Here is a 16,941-nt window from a genome sequence, read left to right as displayed (position 1 = left end):
AGACGGCTGCGTTGTTCCTCCTCACAGACCCGTTCCTCGCTGCTAGGAACCTCAACGGAGGGGGAGCGGAACATCGTAGCCGGCGGTCGCGGGTTCTTTCTGGACCTTCCACAACTTTTTAGTAGGACCGCGCCAAACCCCACGACGCTCCAACAGAAGGTGCGGTGGAACCGTGGCTTTGAAATCAGCAATCAGAACTTGCAGATCCAGAATCCGTATCATTGGCGGCCTTTGAGAATCTCTTGGCTCCATTAGAAAACGTCACCGTTGGTCAGAAGCAGGAAGCAGCGCTCCACGTTAGCGTTTATGGATTTAGAAGGAACTTTTCCAATAACATGAAACGTCACAACTGGACTGACCGAATGTCACACCAGTCACAGCTCGCCTCCACAGTGTGACGTACACAAGCTAACACGCTATCCTCACAATGACTGCGCTAACCTCAACAGTGTGACGTACACAAGCTAACACGCTATCCTCACAATGACTGCGCTAACCTCAACAGTGTGACGTACACAAGCTAACACGCTATCCTCACAATGACTGCGCTCGCCTCCACAGTGTGACGTACACAAGCTAACACGCTATCCTCACAATGACTGCGCTAACCTCCACAGTGTGACGTACACAAGCTAACATGCTATCCTCACAATGACTGCGCTAACCTCAACAGTGTGACGTACACAAGCTAACACGCTATCCTCACAATGACTGCGCTAACCTCAACAGTGTGACGTACACAAGCTAACACGCTATCCTCACAATGACTGCGCTAACCTCAACAGTGTGACGTACACAAGCTAACACGCTATCCTCACAATGACTGCGCTAACCTCAACAGTGTGACGTACACAAGCTAACACGCTATCCTCACAATGACTGCGCTAACCTCCACAGTGTGACGTACACCAGCTAACACGCTATACTCACAATGACTGCGCTAACCTCAACAGTGTGACGTACACAAGCTAACACGCTATCCTCACAATGACTGCGCTAACCTCAACAGTGTGACGTACACAAGCTAACACGCTATCCTCACAATGACTGCGCTAACCTCAACAGTGTGACGTACACAAGCTAACACGCTATCCTCACAATGACTGCGCTAACCTCAACAGTGTGACGTACACAAGCTAACACGCTATCCTCACAATGACTGCGCTAACCTCAACAGTGTGACGTACACAAGCTAACACGCTATCCTCACAATGACTGCGCTAACCTCCACAGTGTGACGTACACAAGCTAACACGCTATCCTCACAATGACTGCGCTAACCTCAACAGTGTGACGTACACAAGCTAACACGCTATACTCACAATGACTGCGCTAACCTCAACAGTGTGACGTACACAAGCTAACACGCTATACTCACAATGACTGCGCTAACCTCAACAGTGTGACGTACACAAGCTAACACGCTATACTCACAATGACTGCGCTAACCTCAACAGTGTGACGTAAACAAGCTAACACGCTATCCTCACAATGACTGCGCTAACCTCCACAGTGTGACGTACACAAGCTAACACGCTATACTCACAATGACTGCGCTAACCTCAACAGTGTGACGTACACAAGCTAACACGCTATCCTCACGATGACTGCGCTAACCTCAACAGTGTGACGTACACAAGCTAACACGCTATCCTCACGATGACTGCGCTAACCTCCACAGTGTGACGTACACAAGCTAACACGCTATCCTCACGATGACTGCGCTAACCTCCACAGTGTGACGTACACAAGCTAACACGCTATCCTCACAATGACTGCGCTAACCACAACAGTGTGACGTACACAAGCTAACACGCTATCCTCACAATGACTGCGCTAACCTCAACAGTGTGACGTACACAAGCTAACACGCTATCCTCACAATGACTGCGCTAACCTCAACAGTGTGACGTACACAAGCTAACACGCTATACTCACAATGACTGCGCTAACCTCCACAGTGTGACGTACACAAGCTAACACGCTATCCTCACAATGACTGCGCTAACCTCAACAGTGCTACATACACAAGCTAACACGCTATCCTCACGATGACTGCGCTAACCTCCACAGTGTGACGTACACAAGCTAACACGCTATCCTCACAATGACTGCACTAACCTCAACAGTGTGACGTACACAAGCTAACACACTATACTCACAATGACTGCGCTAACCTCCACAGTGTGACGTACACAAGCTAACACGCTATACTCACAATGACTGCGCTAACCTCAACAGTGTGACGTACACAAGCTAACACGCTATCCTCACGATGACTACGCTAACCTCAACAATGCGACGTATACAAGCAAACAAGCTAGCTTCACGCCGTTTCCTCTGACTGGATTGCTTCCTTCGGGTCTCATGGTTGGAGAGTCATTGGATCGTTGAGGCTTCGCAGCAGCGTGACGTACGGTCCAGTGCTGCCCGTCGTCCGTCACACCGCTCTGATTGGTTAGTTTGTCCACCTTCAATTGGTTGATTTGATTGGCTGCTCAGCTTGTCGACCTGTTTCCAGGTAGTGCAGTGTCTTGTTGTAATGTTGTGAACACCAAGGTTATTTTGTCCGTCCAGTAAGAGCAGCGCCTCCTGCTGTATGTCGGAGGAACGGGACTGTTTTGGTAAGTTGAGCTGGACTGGAGCTGGTGCAACCTCAAGAGAAGAAAACAAGTGAGCAACAACTACCTTCTGAACGGAACCTTAAAACCTTTCAACCTTCAACAGGGAGTGGACTCAACATGGCTTTGACAATCTTGTGGCAACAGGCAGAACTGCATCCTAAGATATTTCAACGCTTCGGATTTAAAGGAGAAGTGGTGAGACGCCGTCCAGCCAAAGCAGAGTTATTAGAATAATAACCTGTGACGTGTGTCACCATCAGTATTCAGAAGAAAGGAATCAACGTGTCTCAGCTGAACACATTGTGTCCTAAAATAGGAAATATGAAAAAATGCCCAACAACGCCACCCCAGGAAATACCCCAGGAAATACTAATTTTACTATAAAAGTGTCTGAACAATAGGTCAACAGGCACCCAGGTTCATTCTGGAAGACTGAGATGTAATTTTATGAGTAAATCAAATAGTTTTATTTTTAAAAAGCAAAAACAGAACAGAACAGGGACTGGAACTGCGGAAAACAGAAGGGTTAAGAGACAACTCTTTAAGAAAAACAGTGGAATAGAAGTCTTGTTTTATTACAATTACAGGTTAATAAATCTCAATGTAAAATTCAACCCAATGCAAAAAGAACAAAACCGGGCCGGCGCCACGTGTGGAGAGGCAGACTACACGGAGGAGTGTCCAGGGGTGCCACCACTACTCACCTTAGTGCAACTCAGCAAGCTCACGGCCATCCTCACATCAAACTGGTGCCGTCTACAGAGTGTTCCTGTGTATCGACTCACATGCAAAAAACCAAGTGAAGGGACCTCACCACAGGTGCCTCGACTCTCCACATCCTGACACTCAGCTCTAGAACGTAAAGAACTCAATACAACAGAAAGAAAAAGAAAGTAATGTAACCCAGTTGGTAAACACAGGAACCTAAACTAAATCAAACTAAGACCAAACAGCAGTGGTCACGTGGCAGGAGAACCTGGGAAAGGGGAAAACCTCATTAGCCAGGCTTAACCTATATTTACAGCTGAATGTATTTTAGAACCATGACCCTACTCACCACCTCTGGTATGGGGCATTAGCTAATTCCTTAGTTGCAGAGAGGAGAGGGCTGCAACACAGGCCCTGCCCAGTCAACCACGCTTTAAACAAAAAGTTACAACTATTAAAAGAGTTACCAAGAAGAAAGTGTGAGTCAAACCACTTCTTCACCTACCTGGGGGACCAACCACTGCCAGCCACAGCAGGAACAGAGATCAGGAAGCAGAGAGAGAACAAAGGGGAGCACCTGTCTTAAATAGCCTGGCCCTGATTATGTGGCTGCCTGCACCTGCAGTATTGCACCTGCAGGTATTCCCCCACCACAATCTACCCCCGGGTTTCTAAATCGTCGACCCGACGATTTACAGTACATTCACTGCCAGGGCCTGAAAATAACAGAAACATAAGGCACAGGTACTCGAGGATTCATAGCCCCTATAGCTCGACTCCCTGTGGCCAGAGGTAGATGATTAAGATTTGGATGCCTCCCGCATTGGTACAAGTGGTTCTTCTCAGGGACGCCTCTCTGTTAACTGGAACAACATCAGCTGTCCCTGGTAGTTGGCTTGTCTGCTGCTGGTTTGCAGAAGGTGATGCCCTCCCTGCAGGTTGGATTTTTGGAAGGGAAGCATCAGCTGGTAGACTTGGTTGGGGGTCCACTGGTGCAGTAGTAGGTTCAGAAATCTGCGCTAACCTCAACAATGCAACAATCATGCACCATCCTGTGAAGGGTTAACCACACGATCCATTTTACTTTTTAGTAGTGAACGATGGACATGTTTTCCCTAATAGAGGTTGTCCACAGGGGCAATGGTGTACACCGATCCTCTCTCTGCTGGGGCCCTGAGCACTTTGTACACTACCGAGCTCCAGATGTCCTATATTTTGTGGTGGCCTCTAGCACCCACATCCCTGAGGTAGACCAATTGACCTTCTTTGCAGGGGGGCATCTTGCACATGTTGATCATGATGCTCCTTCCGTCGATGAGCTGACGCCTCCAGATGCTTTGTGGCACCCTCAAAAGCATGACGCAGCCGGGTCTGGTGTTCCACAATCCAGTCATGGGTGCTGTTGAGCATAGGTTCCGGTACTCTGCCCAAAAGGAAATCGACAGGCAACTGAGGGTCTTGGCCAAACATCAAGACAAATGGTGACTCACCGGTGGACTGGTGCGCTGTGGTGTTGTAGGAGAAGATCACTTGTGGAAGGTAACATGACCAATCTCTCTTCTTAGTTACAGGCATGGTGCGTAAAAGGTTGTGTAACGTACGGTTAAACCGTTCACATTGGCCATTACCTGCTGGATGGTAGGGAGTCGTGCAGCTTTTCTCAATCCCATACATACTGCAGAGCTGTTGGATGAGGTTGCTCTCAAAATTCTGGCCTTGGTCTGAGTGGACACGACTAGGCACTCCAAATTTGCAAAACCACTCGTGGACCAGCACCTGGGCCACTGTAGAAGCTCGTTGGTCATGGGTTGGGACTGCTTGGATGTACTTTGAAAAGACATCTGTCATCACAAGGACGTTCTCCATCCCATTCTTCGATGGTTCCAGCACAGTGAAGTCAACAGCAAGTATTTGGTTTGGTCGAGAAGCAAGCAAATGGCCCATGTAGGCTCGGGAAGCAGGTTGAACGTCTTTGGCTACCTGGCAACTTTCACACTCTTTACACCATTGCTTGATGTCGTGGTGCATCCCCGGCCAGTAGCACCGCCGATGGACCAAGTCAGTCATCCTTTCAACACCTTGATGTCCATGCTCATGATGAAGCTGCTGCAGGACTTGACTCTTCAGTGACATTGGTAGCCCCAGCTGGAGAACCTCATCTCCCTTGGGGCGGCAGACTTGGTGAAACAGCACCCCATCTTTCTCCACTATCCGGTCCCACTGTCTGACCAGCACCAGAAACTCCTTCGAGACCTGCCGTCGCTCGGCGGCATCAGGGCCCGTCTTCCTTGTCCAAAACCGCAGGAACTCCTTGATGGTAGGGTCTGCTTCCTGTAAAACATGTAGATCGGATTGAGTGTGGCAAGGAAAAGCAGAGATTGTGGCCTGAGTAGCCTGATTAGCATCAATAGCTTGCTGCGGGGATCCTGGCACTGGAATGCCCGAGGCTACATAGTCCGTTACGTTTGCCCTGGCTGGATTCTGTCTGGAAAGGGCATCCACTTTCTTGTTTGTTCGACCAGGCTTGTACTTGATGGTAAAATCAAATGCAGCAAGTTGGGCAGCCCACCGTTGTTCCGTAGCTCCCAGCTTGGCTGTGGGCAAATGACTGAGGGGGTTATTGTCCGTGTACACAATACATTCCTGTCCCAGTAGATAATCTCTGAATTTTTAGGTCATGGCCCATTTGAGAGCCAGGAACTCCAATTTCATTGAGCTGTAATTGTTCATGTTCCGCTCTGCAGGCTTAAGGCCACGACTAGCATAGGCGACAGGTCTGACCTTACCATCTTGTTCTTGCGAGAGTACTGCACCCAGTCCACTGTAGCTGGCATCGACCTCAAGGATGAAAGGGTAAGGAGAAGTTTGCGTAAGCCAGCACTGGGGAAGCCACCAACTTGCTTTTGAGGCCCTCAAAGCTCTGCTCACACTCCTCTGTCCATGCAACAGGTAAGCTCTTTCCTGATGGTTTATGGGACTTTGTGCTAGTTAATTCAGCAACCATGCGATGCAAAGGAGCAGCCAGTTTCATTCAATGAAACGGCGATGGTAACTTGCAAAACCTAGAAATGAACGTAGCTCAGAAACATGGTTAGGGTCGCTTCTATTTTGAGACGACCTCTATTTTGCCTGGATCTGTGGACACGCCATCTTTGGATATGATGTGGCCCAAGTAGCTCACCTCTGGTTTGAAGAAAGAGCACTTTTCTAGCTTGACTTCGAGATCTTCTTGCTTCAAGCGGCCCAGGACAGCATCCAAGCGCTCAACGTGCTCTTCTACAGTGGAGGAGAAAACCACAACATCATCAAGGTACAATAACAATGACTGACAATGCTGATCTCCAAAGATTCTCTCCATTAGTCTCTGAAAAGTGCCTGGTGCATTGCATAGCCCGAATGGCATTCGGTTCCACTCAAACAATCCGAAGGGGGTGCAAAACGCAGTCTTCATTTTGTCCTTTTCTGTGAGAGGTACTTGGTTGTACCCGGCAGTCAAGTCCAAGGTTGAGAACCAGCTGGCTCCTGATAGGGCATCCAGGGACTCTTCGATGCGGGGCAGTGGAAAAGCGTCCTTGCGGGTCTTGCTGTTCAGGAGTCTATAATCCACGCACAAACGAAGGCTGCCATCTTTTTTCTTCACAAACACAATAGGCGAGGCAAAGGGGCTACTACTTTCTCGGATAACCTGTGTCTCTAAGAGCTGGTGGATGTGGGCCTTTGCCGCCTCATACTCCGATGGGGGGATCCACTAATGTGATATCATGAGAAATTAGAGTGGTGCAACCTATATCTCCCTCATGAGCAGAAAAGACATTACTGTATTTGTGCAGTAAAGATGTGACCTGGTGCTGCTCCTGCTCTGTGAGTGGTGCAAGATCAACTGCAATCATCTTGTCCTGCACTGAACTTGTTACAGCCTGGGAAGACACGGTGGCCGATCCCTCACCTTCCTCAAGACCTGCGGCCGAACCAACCCGGTGGGCATGACTCACGGTACCTAGAACAGTGCGAGGGTACAGCACAACATCCTGGGTCCCTACATTGACAATAGGAATGTGAACAGTACCTCTACTCACACGGACCAATGCGGGGGATGCTAATAAACCTGCAGGCAAACCTTTGCTTAGGGGCTCAAACAAGACATCATCCGCTGGGTGACATTGGGGACAGGTGGCTGCTACAATTTTAATAGTACCCCCTGGAACTCTGCAAACCCTCCCTCCCTTCACTTTAACACGACCTGAACGATCAGAGATGGTATTAGCTTGGGCCTCATGACACTGCTGGAAGGCTTGCCGAATTGGAGTGGGAGCCTGCAACACAGAGGGTAAGTTAAAGAGAGCAGGGCCATGCTGTACAAACAACTCCCAGTAACATTCCTTGATAATGTTCATTCCTAGCACCCCAGGGGCAGAAGGCACCCTGTGTGGGGAATCCTTGACCACCAACACCCCTCTCTTTGTAATAACTTTACCACACAGCTGCACATCCAATTCAAAGTAGCCGACATAAGGTATTGCTAACCCATTAGCAGCACTTAGTCTCAACCAGTTACAGGAATGGAGCTTTTCTGGGCCCCAGGGTTCAAAATGTTGACCAAAGAAACTCTCCGTTATGGTCGACACCATGGACCCTGTGTCAACCAGACATGGCACCTCAAGCCCTCCCATCCATATGGGGATGTGTGGACAAGCTGCAACCAAACTTTCAGGGTTATCAACTGCAGAATCTGAGCCTGAGGATAATATATAACAAAATAAATAACAGAAACATAAGGCACAGGTACCCGAGGATTCATAGCCCCTATAGCCCGACTCCCTGCAGCCAGAGGTAGATGATTAAGATTTGGATGCCTCCCGCATTGGTACGAGTGGTTCTTCTCAGGGACGCCTCTCTATTAACTGGAACAACATCAGCTGTCCCTGGTAGTTGGCTTGTCTGCTGCTGGTTTGCAGAAGGTGATGCCTTCCCTGCAGGTTGGATTTTTGGAAGGGAAGCATCAGCTGGTAGACGTGGTTGGGGGTCCACTGGTGCAGAAGTGGGTTCAGAAATCTGTTAGGGGTAAACAATGAAAAAAAACAAACAACAAGGAACACACGTCTCTGCCTGGTAGTAAATCCTGCCGACAACGCCAATTGTGGCGAGATGAGTGGGATAAATAGGATTGTGGTGGAGCTTAGAGCCTAATTGAAAACTTATTACAAAGACTCAGCAAGTTGCTGACAACACCACCCGGGGGATTTCACCCCGGGAATTGTTCCACCTCTGGTCACTACTTCAGAGGCAAACAGGTCCGTTATACCAAGAGGCAGGACACGTGGTTCCTTGACAATATAATACCTTTTTATTAACAATTTAAGAAATCACTCATAAAAACACTCCTATAAAATAAAGGGGGCGGTGTTCCAGATCAGAGCCGGCTTACCTCGGGGCAGCGTGTCGACGGGGGGGGGTGAGTGGATCCCAGGGAGAGGTCACCGGGTGAATACTAGCCTCACACACACACAGACACACAGACACACACACACACACACACACACACACACGTGAAGGGAAGAAACCAAAAGAGGGCCCGGGACTCGCACAGCACGCAAGAAGAGGGGTACCACCACCACGGACTCTAGTCCACCACCGTAGGGGCTCAGCGTATGAAATAGAGGGATATAATGAATAGGGAACACTCAACACAGGAAAAGAAAAGAAAAGACCATATGATAGGCGACAAACAGCCACCTATAATATTACAACGCAAGTACAAAGGAAATTATATTTTAACTCAACATAATGTACAAGAAACTATACCAAACTAGGACCTTAAATTCAAATTCCGGAAACAAAAGATAGTCCCAGAACAACTACAAAACTAAACAAAATGAGGGTGTCTACACAAACTGAACATTAAACCAAAACAATAAACATAACAAAAGAAAGTCAACCACAACAATGTAAACCAAAGACAGTGTACCCCACTGCGTACACACTTTAAAATGAGGCGGAAGCTCAACTTAAAAAGGCAGTGGTTCGATACAAAAGGTTAAAACCCAAATGGACAGAACCCGGCCCAGCCGTGGCCGGCCCGGCAGCCGAGATGAGGCTGGGGTTACACGGCTAGGAGCCGGGCTGGAAGTCCAGTGAGGCAGTAGTGAGGCAGAACAGCTGGGAGGCAGAACAGCTGGGAGGCAAAGCAGCGGCGAGGAGCAGCGGCCCAGTAGCAGCCGCAGCTCTCCAATGCAGCCACTAAATGTAAACAGGGATCACAGGGGAAGCTCACATCGAGAACAAAACACATGATATACTGACTGGCACCATTCAGGCTACATACCTCAGGGACGCGGTGTGCCACACACCTGGAAGGGAAAGCACGTCTGAGCGTTGTAGCCACCCGTAGCTTCCTACAACATTCGCGAGCTTTAACATGCGGGTAACCTCCGTGCCTTGAGAGGCTATAACTGGACAGAAAGCGTGACCTACCAGCAGCAATCCACAACGTGGTGCGGAGGGGTTCAACCAGCCCTGAGAGCCATGATGTTTACGGAAGTGCGGAGCGAAGCGACCAGAAGGGGCGTGCCCTGAGCCTTGGAGAGAGAGAGGGCGCGCACGGAGACCACCCACCCGCTTTATAGTAGGGTGGGCTGTCCTGATTGGTTTACGCCTCCATGTTAACCAGAGACTAAACCCGTCTAGTATAGTCCTGTCCCAGACAGGACTATTCTGCTGCACAAAGTAAATCCAATGAATAAACAGGTTGAAACTGATTGAACATGCTGAATCCATATTGTATGTGGTTAATCAGTGAAAGTACGAGTTTGTTCTTGTGAAATATAAACATTTTTCCGAAATCACACTCAGTATCTCGTCTGGAGCACGTTTTTGGCCAAAAATGATGGGAATGACTATCGCACAAGTAAACCCAATGAACAAGTTGAAACTGCTAGAAAATGCTGAATCCATCAAGTCTGGACTTGAACAGTGAAAGTACAAACTGTTTCTTTTGAAATACAATCGTCAATTCAAATTCAGTACCTCGTCTGGAGCATGTTTTTGGCCACAAATGAGCACACTGACAATTGCACGGAAATTTAATGAATAAGTTGAAACTGCTTGAAACTTCTAGATAAATCATTTTTAAGTTTCTTGAGATGTGTGGATCTCACAGGATGGCCAAAGTATCAACATATAGTGTAAAAAGCAACATGATAAATTACTGTAGTTTATGTAAGTGTCTAAAGTTATTAAAAAGAGCTCAACCTTAATCAGTTGTCATCTGAATCTTAATCCTTACACTGTGAGACTCCTTCCCTCCACTGTGAGACTCCCTCTCTCTGCTGTGAGGCTCCCTTCTCTGTGAGGCTCTCTGCCTCCACTGTGAGACTCCCTCCACTGTGAGATTCCATCCACTGGGAGGTTCCCTCCCCTGTGAGTTCCCTCCCCTGTGAGGATCCCTTCACTTTCAGACTACTTCCACTGTTAATCTCACTCCACTTTGAGACTCCCTCCCTCCATTCTGAGACTTCCGTACTCCATTTTAGGCTCCCTCCCACCATTGTGAGCCTCCCTCTCTCCCCTGTGAGACTCCCTCTCTTTGCTGTGAGACTCCCTCCCTCCAATGTGAGGCTCCCTCCACTGTGAGGCTCCCTCCCTCCACTGTAAGACTCCCTCCCTCCCCTATGAGACTCCCTGCCTCCACTGCGAGACTCCCTGCTTCCACTGTGAGGTTCCATCCACTGTGAGGTTCCCTCGACTCTGCGACTCCCTCCCTCCACTGTGAGACGCCCTCCTTCAACTGTGAGGCTCCCTCCACTATAAGGCTCCCTCCCTCCACTGTGAGACTCCATCCCTCCACTATAGGATTCCTTCCCTCACAGTAAGGCTCCCTCCCTCTTATTCGAGACACCCTCTATAAACTGTAAGGCTCCCTCCACTGTGAGACTCCCTCCACTTTCAGACTCCCTCCCTACACTGTGAGGCTCCCTCTTTCCAATGTGTGACTCCCTTCCTCCACTGTGAGGCTCCCTCCACTCAGACACTCCCTCAATCCTCTGTCAAGCTAACTCCCTCCACTATAGGATTACTTCCCTCCATTTTAATATACTCCCTCCCTCTGCTGTGATTCTCCTTCCGTCCACTGTGAGGCATCTCCACAGTGAGACAGCCTCGTTCCACTGTGAGACACCCTCCCTCCACTTTGAGACTACCGTCCTCCCTCCACTTTGAGACTACTGTCCTCCACTTTTGGCTCCCTCATTCCACTGTGAGCCCTCTTACATGTGAGACTCACTCCCTCCACTGTGAGGCTCCCTCAACTTTGAAAGTTCCTTCCTCCACTGTGTGACTCCCTCCCTCCACTGTGAGTCTCACAGTGGACGAAGTGTGTTAGGGTTAGGGTTAGGGTTAGGGTTAGGGTTTAGTGTTAGTGTTAGTGTTAGGGTTAGGTATAAGGATGAAAAGCAGTTTGACTCTGGCTTCTATGACTCTCATTTGCAGATGGCAGCTCACAGTTGAGCCAGCAGAGGGAGCCATAGAGGCAGACCTCTTTGACAGATTGGAGCAATGTCATTGCAAATAGATGATTTCAACATTTTGTGTTTGTGTGCGTGCGTGCGTGCGTGCGTGCGTTTTGAGTGTGTGAGTGAGTGCTTTGATAATCTCAACAATGACATGTATGGAGCAGCCTTTTGGTAACAGAGACAGATTGGAGCAATTTTGGAGCTGTCAGTGCAAATAGATGACTGCAACATTTTGTGAGTGTGTGTGTGTGTGTGTGTGTGTGTGTGTGTGTGTGTGTGTGTGTGTGTGTGTGTGTGTGTGTGTGTGTGTGTGTGTGTGTGTGTGTGTGTGTGTGTGTGTGTGTGTGTGTGTGTGTGTGTGTGTGTGTGTGTGTTTGAGTAAGTGAGTGTGTTTGTGTGTGTGTGTTTTGAGTGTATGAGTGAGTGAGTGAGTTTCCAAAATGCTGCTCCATACATGTCATTGTTGAGATTATCAAAGCACTCTGTAACAGGATATGACAGATAGTAAAGTGGTGCGGCCAGCAGGGGGAGACAGTGTGTATTAAAGTTTGGGGGTTAGGGTAAGGAGTTGGGTTTGGGGTGGGGTTAAGGGTTACAAGTTGGGGTTAATTTCTCGAGGTTAGGGTAAGGGGTTGGTGTGGGGGGGTGGGTTAGGGTAAGGGGTTGGGGGTAAGGAAGGGGTTGGGGTTAAGGTTTACCAGTTGGGGTTAATAGGGTTAGGGTTAGGGTTAGGGTTAGGGTTAGGGTTAGGGTTAGGGTAAGGGGTTTGGGTTGGGGTATGGGGTTGAGGAGCAGAATTCACCAAGCGTTGGATTGTTCACCCACTAACAGTGAACGTGAGCTGGGATTAGACCGTCGTGAGACAGGTTAGTTTTACCCTACTGATGATGTGTTGTTGCAATAGTAATCCTACCATAGGTATAAGGATGAAATGCAGTATGACTCTGGCTTCTATGACTCTCATTTGCATATGGTTAGAGTTTGGGTTAGGGTTTGGGTTAGGGTTAGGGTTAGGGTGAGGAGTAGGGTGAGGAGTAGGGGACTGTCTCCTAAAGGAAATAGACGATGCACTGGCCCTCCCCCCGTAGGTCTGCCAGGGTTGTGTACCCGGGCGTTGGCGTCTGCGTCCATTACGCACCTGGGTCCAGTCATGCGCCATATCCTGTTAAGGATATGTAATCCCTGTGGAAATATATTTTCCCCCCAAAAATAATTTTTTTTAAGTTTTTTTTTAATTTGTTTACTTTTTGTTATTTATTTTTTATTTGAAAATGAAATAAACAAATAAAACCAACAAAACAAACTATGAATTGAAATGTGTGCTCTAAGCTACGTTTCGACAGGTCTTCCTGTCTTCTTCAGGCCAACACACAATGAAAAGCTCTCAAACGAAATGCGTGTTGTTTTGCTCTCCTGTTGGAATGCAAGTGGCAGAGAAGAAGAGGCAGTCCCTTTTATAGGTGGCTGCCAACTTGGTTTCTGTTTTAACACATGTAACATTTTAAAGAAACCTGCATCCAATTAAAAACCTTTAAACCAAAACAGGATTTTAACTTTGTACAATTATTCGTTCACCTTTAAAGGGGACATATCATGCTAAATCCACTTTTTTAGCCCTTAAATGCATTTTGTTGTATATTTAGAGTGTTTAGAAGTACAGAAAAGTTCAAAGTAGTCTCTTCAGGTGCTCCGTTGATATCTTTATATTCTGTTTTGGTCATATTTTGCGATCGGTTTCGATTTTTCTATTCTCTATTACGTTTTTTGAACAATGACGTCACAGTATTCTCAGCGGAACTGCCAAATTAGGACATCGACATTTCGAGCAATCCGCCATTTTTGTTTCTCGCTGCGATTTTGTAGTCCAACCTAAGGGTGCCGAAGTTACGAGAGGATAAGTCGAAATGTTCGGTTGTTGGATGTAGTAACCCACAAGCTTCGTTACACCGTCTCCCAGCATCAGAACCTTTTCGAAGTGCCTGGTTGAGTTTTATTTTTCACAGAAATGTACCCACATCTGTGGGTAAGGTCATTTTTGTGTGCGCGAATCACTTTAAGGACGACTGCTTCAGCAACCTCCGCCAGTATAAAGAAGGATTTGCCGAAAGACTTGGTCTGATTGAGCGGTCAGTTCCTTCTATCTATGGAGACGACGAACAGAGCACTTCGGTAAGCTGTATATAACGCTAAAAAGTGTGATGATAAGACGTCCCTGTCATTGTTTTGTTAGCATTAGCAGTTGCACCGTCTTCATATGTTAGCGCTGTGTGCTCGTTTTAGATTAGAATGTAACTTCTGTGTTAAATAGTCGTTGTAATACGGGCAGTATTGTAGTAGTGGGCATGGATGGAGAAGTTAGTGTAAATATAGTAACACACCATTGCGTTACATCCATATGAAGACGTTGTTCTGCAGCTGCATCATCGTCATTTTCATCTCGCTCCGCCGGGTCCGACTCTGGCTCCAACATGTATGGCTGGATGGACAAATCTTCCGTTGTTGACATTTTGTAAATAATGTGTGAATATAAAGTTTCTGCGCCGCTAGATAATTGTATCTGTTCTATCAAACTACAAAGATGGCCGAACAGGGTGACGTTGAACCGAGTGTGACCTCTGCAACCTGGAGAGGAGGCGGGGTATGAAGAGACCGCCCCAAAACGAGTTGCTCTCAGAAGCACATCAGAAAAGGGGTAGAAAAGGGGCCTGTGGAGCTCTAATAATGAGGAATTCAGACCCAAGCATTGCAGTTTCGCGTTGTATAGACCACAACTGCATGATTTATATGTAAAAAGGAAGGATTTAAAAGCATGATATGTCTCCTTTAAATCATTTAAATATAATCTGGCGTACCAGATTTTTTTAGAGTGTTCTTTTATCTCATGTTTTTAAATCAACCCAATGGTGTTTGACTTTGCATAATTGTTCAATGACTCTTTTAAGTTTTAAAACCCTTTAACCCTTTAAATACAACCCATATTCTGGAGTACCCGATTCTTAAGGATGTTTTTAAACTAGCCAATGGTGTTTGTCCTTGTAAAGGAATCCCCTGATATTTTTGGATTCCTTGCATATTAATTAGGGTGTTTTATAATACGTACTTGTTTTTTCCGATTTGTTTCGTTCTTTTTTTGATTTTTTTTCTTTGTCCGCTTATAAATTATTGCCTTGTTACACCGTAGATCCATATATTTTTTATAGCCATTCAATGATGTTATTGAACTTTTGGACTTGTATATGTGTATTTGTTTGGACTTAGAGGTAACCCAGATTTTTTTAACCCCTTATATTTCAAATACTAAGATTATAATTGTGCCCGGGTTGAGGTCAAAGGTTAACTATGCCTGTTAAGTTTAAGTGAGGACTTACTGTGCCAGTTTGAGTTGGGCATGGACTCCCTGTAATGGTTAGGGTTAGGTAGGGGCTTCCTGTGGTGGGGTTAGGGTTGGGCATGGTTCCTGTGACGGTTAGGGTTAGGTAGGGGCTTCCTGTGGTGGGGTTAGGGTTGGGCAAGGTTCTTGTGACGGTTAGGGTTAGGTAAGGTTCCTGTGACGGTTAGGGTTAGGTAGGGGCTTCCTGTGATGGGGTTAGGGTTGGGCAAGGTTCCTGTGACCTAACGGTTAGGGTTAGGTAGGGGCTTCCTGTGATGGGGTTAGGGTTGGGCAAGGTTCCTGTGACGGTTAGGGTTAGGTAAGGACTTCCTGGGTCAGGGTTAGGGTTGGGCAAGGTTCCTGTGACGGTTAGGGTTAGGTAAGGACTTCCTGGGTCAGGGTTAGGGTTAGGCAAGGGTCCTGTGATGGTTAGGGTTCGGGACATGGGTTAGGGTTAGGAGGACAGGAGGGGGAGGGGGGGGGGGGGGGGTTTGGCTTGGGGGGGTGGGATAGTTAGGGTTAGGTAGGGGGGAATGGGGAAGGGGGATAGAGGAGGTTGGGGGAAGGAGGAAAGGGGGAGTCGGGGTGGTAGGGAAAAGAGGGTATAGGGGGGTGGTTAGGGTTAGGTATGGTGGGTGGGAATGGTTAAGGTTAGGAAAGAGGATGGGGGATAGGGAAAAGAATGCGGGGGGTTTTGGGGGGTGGTTAGGGTTAGGTAGGGGGGTGGGAATGGTTAGGGTTAGGAAAGGGGAAATGGGGGGGTTGGGAGAGTAAAAAAAGGGGGGGACGAGGCAGGGTTTTGGGGGGCGGTTAGGGTTAGGTATAGGGTGGGAATGGTTAGGGTTAGGTGAAAGGAATTGGGAAGGGGATAGGGTTAGGGTTGGGGGTTAGGGTTTGGGGTTAGGGTTGGGAGTTAGGGTTAGGTTTGGGATAAAAGGAAGGAAAGGCACGGGCAACAGGTAACCATGTTTTAAAAGTGTTTTCCTTTGATATTTAAAAAATTATTATTAATAAGTTTAAAAGAGGGTAGTCTCACCTCAGGTTTTGTTATTAAAAAACGCCATGGGTTTAAAAGGAGGTAGTATCACCTTTTTTCTCCCAAGGGAGTGTCTTAAAAGGAGGTGTGTTCACTTGTTCCCTAAAAAGGGAGAATAAAAGAAGACTTTTTGGAACATTTTTTAATGAAGTAAAAAAGAAATTAAGAGAGATATCCCCCAAATAAAAATGAACTCAGGGTCCTAAAAATCAGTCGACGTTCGAATATTCGTTTTCTTAAAAAAATAATTATAAATTACTGGAGAAGGGGGGGGGGGGGGGGGGGGGGGGGGTTAGGGTTAGGTAAGTCAGGGGTGGGGGGGGTAGGTTTTAGGCAAGGGGAGGGAGAGGTTAAGGTTAGGTGAGAAAGAGGGGGGTGTGGTTAGGTTTGGGATGGGGAAGTGGATAAGGAGGTAAGGGAATGGGGGGAGGAAAGAGGAAGAAGGGGAGTACAAAGGGGGGGGGGAAAGGTTTGGGTTTTAGGCAAAGGGGGGGTTCGGGTTAGGTAAGTCAGGGGTGGGGGGGTTTAGGTTTTAGGCAAGGGGAGGGAGGGGTTAAGGTTAGCAAAGAAAGGGGGGGTGTGGTTAGGTTTAGGATGGGGAAGTGGATGAGGAGGTAAGGAAATGGGGGGAGTAAAAAGGGAAGAAGGGGAGTAAAATTATCAATAATACAAAAGCTAAAATGTGAATTACGAGAC

This window comes from Lipophrys pholis (genome assembly GCF_963383615.2).
Source record: "Lipophrys pholis genome assembly, chromosome: 19".
Lineage (NCBI taxonomy): Eukaryota > Metazoa > Chordata > Actinopteri > Blenniiformes > Blenniidae > Lipophrys > Lipophrys pholis.
Note: the sequence above shows the minus strand (reverse complement) of the source record.